We start from the raw sequence: 8697 nt of genomic DNA, 5'->3' as shown, positions 1-8697 counted from the left end.
CTTTGGCTCTTTCCATTCTTTAAATAGTTCCCAGAATGCTGTGACTTGCTCACAATTTTATCTCTTGATCTATATACTTACAAAGAAAGAGAAATCATTTTCTAAAAGGTGCTTAGTTGTTTTGCTGTTGTGTACCATAGAGTTGGAACCTACCCATAGATGATCCTCTTGTGGTTTTTCAGAGACATAATTGCATGGGAGAAAATTGTCCATTTCTCACATGGAGCAGCTGGTGGCCTCGAACAGCATGCCTTCGGGTTTGCAGCACAGCTTCTTGCCGCTAGACCATCAGAGCTCCTTACAAAATGAAAATATTCAAACATACCAATATCATCTAATTAATACTGATTAAATACATTTGCCTTTGTGCATTTCCTTCCATTTTATTAAAATTAGTTACAATACACTTTATTTTTAAATTATTCTTCATTGAATTTCTACAAATAATAACTTTTTCTTACTGTTGCTCGAATAGTCTTATCTGTGTTAATTGTAGCTGCTTTGAGCTAATTTATTTCTTTTTTCCAATATTACCCTTGGCATTTTAAAAAAGTATCCCTAATAACTGGAAAAAAATATGTCATTCCTATTATCAACAATGATATACTTAAATTAATTCCTATATTTAATAAGGAATCTGTGATTCTCAAAGAGGTCTTCATGTCTTTATTTGAAAAATAGCATTGGGTCAGGGTGCATATCAGGTAATTTAATTTGACTTGGCAATTAGTTGAATGAGTAAGACTCTTAATTAAAAAGGAAAAAAGTACATATTTCTTCTAGATTTTTAATGAAAATATATAAAGAACTTGGATTTTCATTCATTCATTGTTGAATATTTTCCTCCCTGTACTTACTCCCTCCCCCCCGAGTTTGCTTTTTTCTTTGGGGAAAAAGTTCTTTCATTGTTATACAGTTCCGCCTCCCCCCACTCCGGACCAAGTGCTAAGTTACTATGCATCTCCTATTCTGGACTCTTGTCATGCCAATAATACCTAATCATACCACTGGACCAATCGGTAGCATCAGGATAGATGGTGAAGAGATTGAAATTCTTCACAGCTTCAGTTTGCTCGGCTCCACTGTCTACACTCTTGGCACCAGCAGCCAGGAAATAAAAAAACATATTGCGATGGGAAAGTCTGCTGTTAGGGACCTCCCTAAAATACTCAAGAGCAATGGTGTCTCTCTGGAGACTAAGGTCCGCCTGATACAAGCCATGGTCTTTGCAATCACTTGTTATGCATCAGAGAGTTGGACAATGACTAGGGAGGATAGAAGGAGAATTGACGCCTTTGAGCTGTGGTGCTGGAGAAGAGTATTGAGAATAGTATTGAATGCCAAGAAAACAAACAGATTCATCCTGGAGAGGGTTAAACCAGGCTGCTCCTTGGAGGCAAGGATTCTGGGCTTCGTCTGACATACTTTGAACATGTTGTAAGGAGAGACAGGTTTTTAGAGAGGGACATCATGCTGGGTAGAGAAGAGGGACAGCTCAGGAGGGGAAGACCCTCTATGAGGTGGATTGATTCAGTGACTGGGATAATCGGAATGGGTGTGTCAGAGGCAATGCGATTGGCACAGGATAGAGCCGGGTTTAGGGTTGTTGTACATAGGGTCGCGATGAGTCACAAACGACTGGACGGCACAAAGCAACAACAACGATGTGTTCCTTTTAGATAGTTCTCTACCTCATCTGTTTCAATGCCATGTACATTATTTATCCCCTCTTTTCTTTGTTTCCCCCCCGACCTCCATATCAGTCCTGTTCTGTAACAGTGACATTATGCAGTATTTGTCCTTTTGTGACTGATATATTTCACACAGCATAATGTCCTAAAGGGTCACTCATTTTGTATAATATTTCATGAGTTCTTTGTTCTTCAGTGCTGCATAATATTCCACTATGTGACTATACCACAGCTTCTCTATCCATTTGTTTGTTGATGGGCACTTGGGCTGTGAACAAAGCAGCAATAAACATGGGTGCACATATATCTGCTTGGGTGGCAGTTCTGGTTTCTTTAGCGTATATTTTTAACAGTGGATTGTTGGTCAAATGGTATTTCTGTTTGCAACTTCTTGAGAAAGTGCTATACTGCCTTTCTACAATTTTACACTCCCACCAACAGTGAATAAGGGTTCCAGTCTCTCCACAATCTTGCCAAAATTTGTTGCTTCCTGCTCTGTTAAATTTTGCTTTTATTACTGGGGTGAAATGATATCTCATAGTTGTTTAGATTTGCATCTTTCTTAGAGCTAGGGATTTTGAACATTTCTTCATGTGTTTGTTCGCAATCTGAATGTCTTCTTTAGTGAAGTGTCTGTTCATATCCTGTGCCCGTTTTGCAAATGGGTTGTTTACCTTTATCTTGTTGTGGAGAAAAATATATATATTTTTTAAAGATATCAGAATCACTCTAAATTAATTCTAAAATCACCAGCTCATATTTTGCTCCAACTTGCCACATTTTTTATACCTCAGCTCATTTTTTATGAAACCACATTTCTTATAGCTAAAGATTATCTAATACCTTGACTTGAGAAATTATCTTTCTTTCATAGTTAAAAGAAAATATCGTAAAAGCATGCAACTCACACTATTACTAAAATGCTTCAACTGGTTAATGTTTTTATATAAAAATAACTGTGTAACTGTAAAAAAGGGGGGGGGAGAATGTTAATACTAAGCAGAACCTTGTAGAGCTTAATTCCTTTTCAAATATAGGACAGGATTATAAAAGACACTTTAATTATAGCATCAAGCCCTAAATATACAACTATGAAATGGCACAGAAGGAAATGGAATAGAATGGCCTTGTAGAAAGGATCTTTCCATAGTAGAATTCAAAGCATGTTTGCTTGTTGGCAGTTCCTAATAAAGGATGGCATATGAGCAGTTTTGCTTCCTTTCTACACTCTTGCATGCTACATCACAAAGCTCTGGGTCTAGAAAATGATTGAGAGCTGAGGGCCTGGATTATCAAGGAGCCTGCCAAGACTCGCTGGCATTTGGGATTTGGCAGAATGTTGCAAAGTAAGTTTTCTGAGACAATTCTGGTTTCGCTACATAGCCAAATGTCTGCAAAGTGATTCCAAATGTTCTTCTGACTGCATCTTCCCACAGCCTTCCCTTCTCTGGGTGATGTTATTTATCTACCACCTGGGCAAATCAGTGACTCACACAAGCTTGAAAAGAAACCTGACTGCCTGATTTCTTCTGCTTTCAAATTCTCTTTTGCAAACACTGTGGCTTAAAAATCATGCTTTAAAAAACTAGTCCTAACCAATATGGGTTATTTAAAATTTTTTTGGTTTTTTGTGCAGTGGATTTTCCTCTCATTACATCACAGTCATGTGAGTATGGAGGGTGAGCTCAGTTAAGTGAGACAAGGAGACCCTAGATGAGACAAATAGCTGCTAACGAAAAGCATGGAGCTTCAGTCCTCTCAGCGGAGATTTAGAAGAAAGACTTGGTGATCTACTTCGGAAACATTATCGTTGTTGTTATGTGTGTGTGAGTCAGAAGCAACTCACAACTAACCCTCCAATGGGTATCAGAAGCTATAAATTGGATTGGAGGAGATTTCTAATCTTCCTTTTCAAGAACAGCTTGTTGTTGTTGTTGTTGTTATGTGCCATTGAGTCGCTTGCGACTCATAGCGACCCTATGTACAAGAACTCTGTACGCTCTTCTATCCTGTGCCAACCTAGCCATCTCAAACACACTTATTTCCACCTCTCCAGTCACAGAATCGATCCATCTCAAAGAACATCTGGTAGATCCAATATATGTGCCTTTGGGTTAGCAGTGTAGCTCTCGACCACTAGGCTCCCAGAGCTACTAATACCCTTTAGGACACAGTTATACTCTGATTTATGGGGTCATCAGGAATGAGCACTGACTTGTCAGCAATGGGTAGGTATGTAGGTAGTTAGGTGAAGGGGAAAAGAGATATCACCTGTCATGGGGAACTCTGTTATTACAGTAATAAACCTACTCACTTCTAAATTTTGAAAAATTATTTATTCACATGCATTAACATTGTTACAAGAGATGACAGAGGGATTTGAGTTGTAGGAAATGTTTCTTCCCCTATCATATCATGTCATATTCACTGGACTCAAGGTACTTTATAATTCCCAACAAAAATTTATACGTAAAAATAAATGATCAAAATATTTTATGCTTGAGATATTCTGAGATGGAGAAGAGATTTTGGAAGAGGTGGACGTGCAGGTATCTTGAGAGGTAAGTAAATGTTGGAGAGCTGGAGGTGAACAATAAGACCTAAATGAGGTAGGACATAGACAACAGGGGATATATTCAGGTATCCATAATCAGACAGTTCTCTGGTGGCCTAGTGGCAAGAAGCTGCAGTACAATCTCAGAGGCGCATGGTTCGAATCCACCAGATGCTCTGCCGGGGAAGGAGGGACAATCTCCTCCTGTACCAGTCAGATCTGATTTGACGGTACACACAAATAACAACAACAAAAAAAATTAAAACAAAACAAAACAAAACAAAAAACACAACAGTGAGCTTGAACACAGTGGAGACTGTGAAGGTAGTGCAGGGTAGAGCAAAGTTTCTATTTCTATTCATAGGGTCGCTTTGATTTGAAGTTGATGCAAAGTACCTAACAATATTTTATTTGAAGTAGGAAGTTCTGTAGGAAAGAAAGAGGCCAAAGACTTTGACAAATGGTGAACTGTCAAGTGCAGGCTCGAGAAACAAAGGAGACATGAGGCATTCCACTTGGCATGAAGTTAAAGATGTGATTTCATTAATTTATTACCCTAACCTAAGAGACAGGCATTTGGTAAGAAAATCAACATAGAATGAGTAGCTTTGCAATTGGTTTAATTCCTTCTGTTACATCCCCCTAAAGCAAATCTAAAACATTAACTATTATATTTTTAAGTTAACAGTAAATATGTTTTCCATTTTAGTGTAAATGAGTCTACTATCATTCAAATCCCCAAACACATTTCCTTTGAGTTGTTATTGTTGTTAGGCTTTGTCAAGTTAAGTATGACTCATAGTGACTCTGTGAACAACAGACCTACACACTACCTTATCGTGTGCTGTCCTTGTCAGCTTTGACACACTTAAGGCCTTTGTTGCACTCAGTGTATCTATCCATCTCATTGAATGTCTTCCTATCTTTCACTGACCTTCCTTTCTAAACATGATATCTTTTTCCAAGGAATATCATCTCCTAGTAATATGGTCCAGGTATGAGAAATGAAGCTTCATCTTCTTTGCACCCAAGGAGCAGTCAGGCTGAATTTTCGCCAAGATAATACTTGTTCTTTTGGCAACACATAGGATATACAGTATTATTTTCCAACACTATGGCTCAAATACATTAGTTCTTCTGTGATTCTTATTACTTGTCCAGTTATTTGATGCATAGAAGGTTGATTGAGAAAATCATGACATGAGTCAGGCAAGCTGGATGAGATAATTTTCAACTTCCATCTTTTTTTAAAAAAAATTTGTATTGGTTTACTTACAAAATTTTTATACATTGTGTTTCACACTATTCTTAATTCACATTGTATTTCATACAATCATTTTCATGTATTATGGTTTATAAAATTAATCACCAGTGGACTATGCCTATCATTATCCTATCTTTTAAGGTCCTCATCAGATCTTTCCCATTTTCTTTACCCCCTCCTTCCACCCACCAAACTGTGCAACACTATGATTTTGCCCTTACCCATCAACACCCTTCTGCTCCAACCCCTTCCCTCCTTCATTCTCCTGTACATGTTTTACCAGTTATCCTTCGAATGGTCCTATGCAGTATTTGTCCTTACGAGACTTAGTTTGCTCTGCATAGATTCTAATTTAAAGAAATCCTACAGGACGGGTACAATAGTCATTAGAGTTTCCAAGGATGCAAATCTTTACAGAAGCAGGCTGCTACATCTTCCTCCCATGAAATGGATGGTAGGTTTGAATTTATTATCTTTTGCCTTAATCACTGTGCTATTCAAAGGTTTAATTACTATGCTAGTTGTAATTGTGTACTGTAGAGTTGGAACTGACCCACGCTGATCCTCTGGCAGGTTTTCAGAGGCAGCTAAGCACAGGAAGAGATTGCTCATATTCTTTCATGTAGTAGTTAGTGGCCTTGAACTGTGTGCCTTTGGGATTGCAGTGTAGCTTCTTACCAATATACCACCAGAGTGCACTACTATGCTAGTACAGCTCCTTTATTTTTCTTTATCCCCCCTCTAAAATAGATTTTATTTCATGTTGAAAGTGTTTTTACCACCCCAATGTCATTTATTTTGAAATTTTTTAAGAAATAGAAAATATTAAATATTTCATAAAGTGAAATAAATATCCAACAAAAACTCTTATGCCATAATAGAATCCGATGAATAGTTTTAAATTAATGTGTGTGTGAATATTAACAACTGAGAAAGAAATTATTAAAAAATACATACGTTTTATTCAATATATCTTGAAGGGTTTTGGTAGCTAGGTAAATTTAGGCCATAGTTGGGAATTGGTTTGTATAATTGTTGTTGTTAACTGCCATCAAGTTATGGACAGCTCATAGCAACCCCATGAACAAAAGACCTGAACACTTGTATAACTTTCATCGTCTCTCCAAATTCATAGAGTTTCCAGAGGCAAGCTATTTAGGAAGTGGATGCCACTCCTGCTTTTAAGATTATTTTAATCGGGGAGCTCCACCAAACATTGTCCACCATGGGTAACCATTATCACGTATCATGTATCACATGATTTGACACATCAGTGTCACAGTGATTTTATAATGGAAACTATTTTTTTTTCATGGTTTAATTAAAAGGAATTCCAATTTTCCAATTATCTGAAAACAGAACATACCTACAAAACCACTAATAAGCCTAAATGGTATAAATAAAATAATTACTATTAATGTGCATTGTAAAATTTTTGTGCAGTCCCAGACCTAAAAAATAGCCTACCAAATCATATAAAATACATATAAAACCTAAAATAGAATCTACACATAGTGTTCACAGACAAATTCACTGCTACAGCATCTTGATGTTGAAATTTGGGATGGAGTTTAGCAAATTCCACTCTCTACTCAGGTTACTCCAGTCCTTTTTGGATCATTTTCAGCAGAATCTTGCTTGCATGTGATATTAATGATATTGTTCAATAATTTCCGCACTCTGTCAGGTCACCTTTCTTTGGAATGGGAATATATATATATATATCTTTTCCAGTCAACTGGCCAGGTAGTTGTCCTCCAGATTTCTTGGCACAAGTTGGTAAGCACATCTAGGGCAACTTCTGTTGAAATATGTCAATTGGTATGCCATCAACACCCGGAGCCTTGTTTTTGCCAATTCCTTCAGAGAGCAACTTGAACTTCCTCCTTCATCACAATAGGCTCTTGCTCATAGGTTGTTCCGTGAAATTCTTCTATGTCAGCCAATTCTTTCTAGTACAGTGACTCTGTATACTCCTTCCATCTTCCTTTAATGCTTCTTGGACTGTTTAACAATCTGTCCAAAGCGTCTTTAAATATTACCACTCACGGCTTGAATTTGTTTTTCAATTCTTTCAGCTGAAATTTTGGATGGAGTTTAGCCTATTCCACTCTCTACTCAGGTTGCTCAAGTCCTGAACATTGTTCTCAATGGGAGATTAAAGGCATTCCCTTTGAGAACAGGAACTAGGCAAGGATGCCCCTATCACCTCTCTTATTCAATATTGTATTGGAAGTCTTAGCAACAGCAATAAGGCAAGAGAAGGAAATAAGAGGTATCTAAATTGGCAAAGAGGAGGTTAAATTATCTCTCTATGCAGATGACATGATATTATACTTAGAAAACTCTAAAGACTCAGAAAGAAAACTACTGAACATAGTTGACCAATTTAGAAAAGTGACAGGATAAAAGATCAACATACAAAAGTCAATTGGATTTCATTAAAGTGACAAAGAGAATACAAAACTGGAGCTGAGAAGAAACAGTACCCTTTACAATAGCTAATCACAAGATTAAATACTTAGGAGTAAACCTAACTGGAAGAACAAAGGATCTATTCAAAGAAAATTACAAAACATTATTACAGGAAAAAATAAGAGAGCTGGAGAGGTGGAAGAATATCCCTTGCTCATGAATAAGAAGACTCAATATTGTGAAAATGACAATAATACTAAAGGTAATTTACACATTCAACACAATCTCACTACAAATACCTACTCCATACTTCAATGAGATGGAAAAGGCAATCTCTAGTTTCATTTGGAATGGAAAGAGGCCCAGAATAAGCAAAGCATTCCTTGAAAAGGGAAACAAATCCTACCACACTGCCATGGTGGTCAAGACAGTGTTTTGCTGGTAAAATAAAAGACACATAGATCAATGGAATAGAATTGATAATTCAGAAATTAGCCCTTCTTCCTATGGTCAACTGATTTTTGACAAGTAGATGATATCAGTTAAGTGGGGAAACAACACCTTTCTTAACAAATGGTGTTGGTAAAATTAGAAAACTATATATAGAAAACTCAAGCAAAATCACACCTCTCTCCACACACAAAAAGCAACTCAAAGTGGATCAAGGACCTAGGTCTAAAACCAAAGACTCTAAACTTCGTTAGAGAAAAGCTTGGAAAAACTCTACAAATTCTAATTCTCAACATAATCCATCTCCATCATCCTGAAGAACC

This window comes from Elephantulus edwardii, unplaced genomic scaffold, assembly GCF_000299155.1.
Source record: "Elephantulus edwardii isolate Elephantulus edwardi_28Jun2011 unplaced genomic scaffold, EleEdw1.0 scaffold00072, whole genome shotgun sequence".
Taxonomy (NCBI): domain Eukaryota; kingdom Metazoa; phylum Chordata; class Mammalia; order Macroscelidea; family Macroscelididae; genus Elephantulus; species Elephantulus edwardii.
This window is presented reverse-complemented; position numbering follows the sequence as displayed.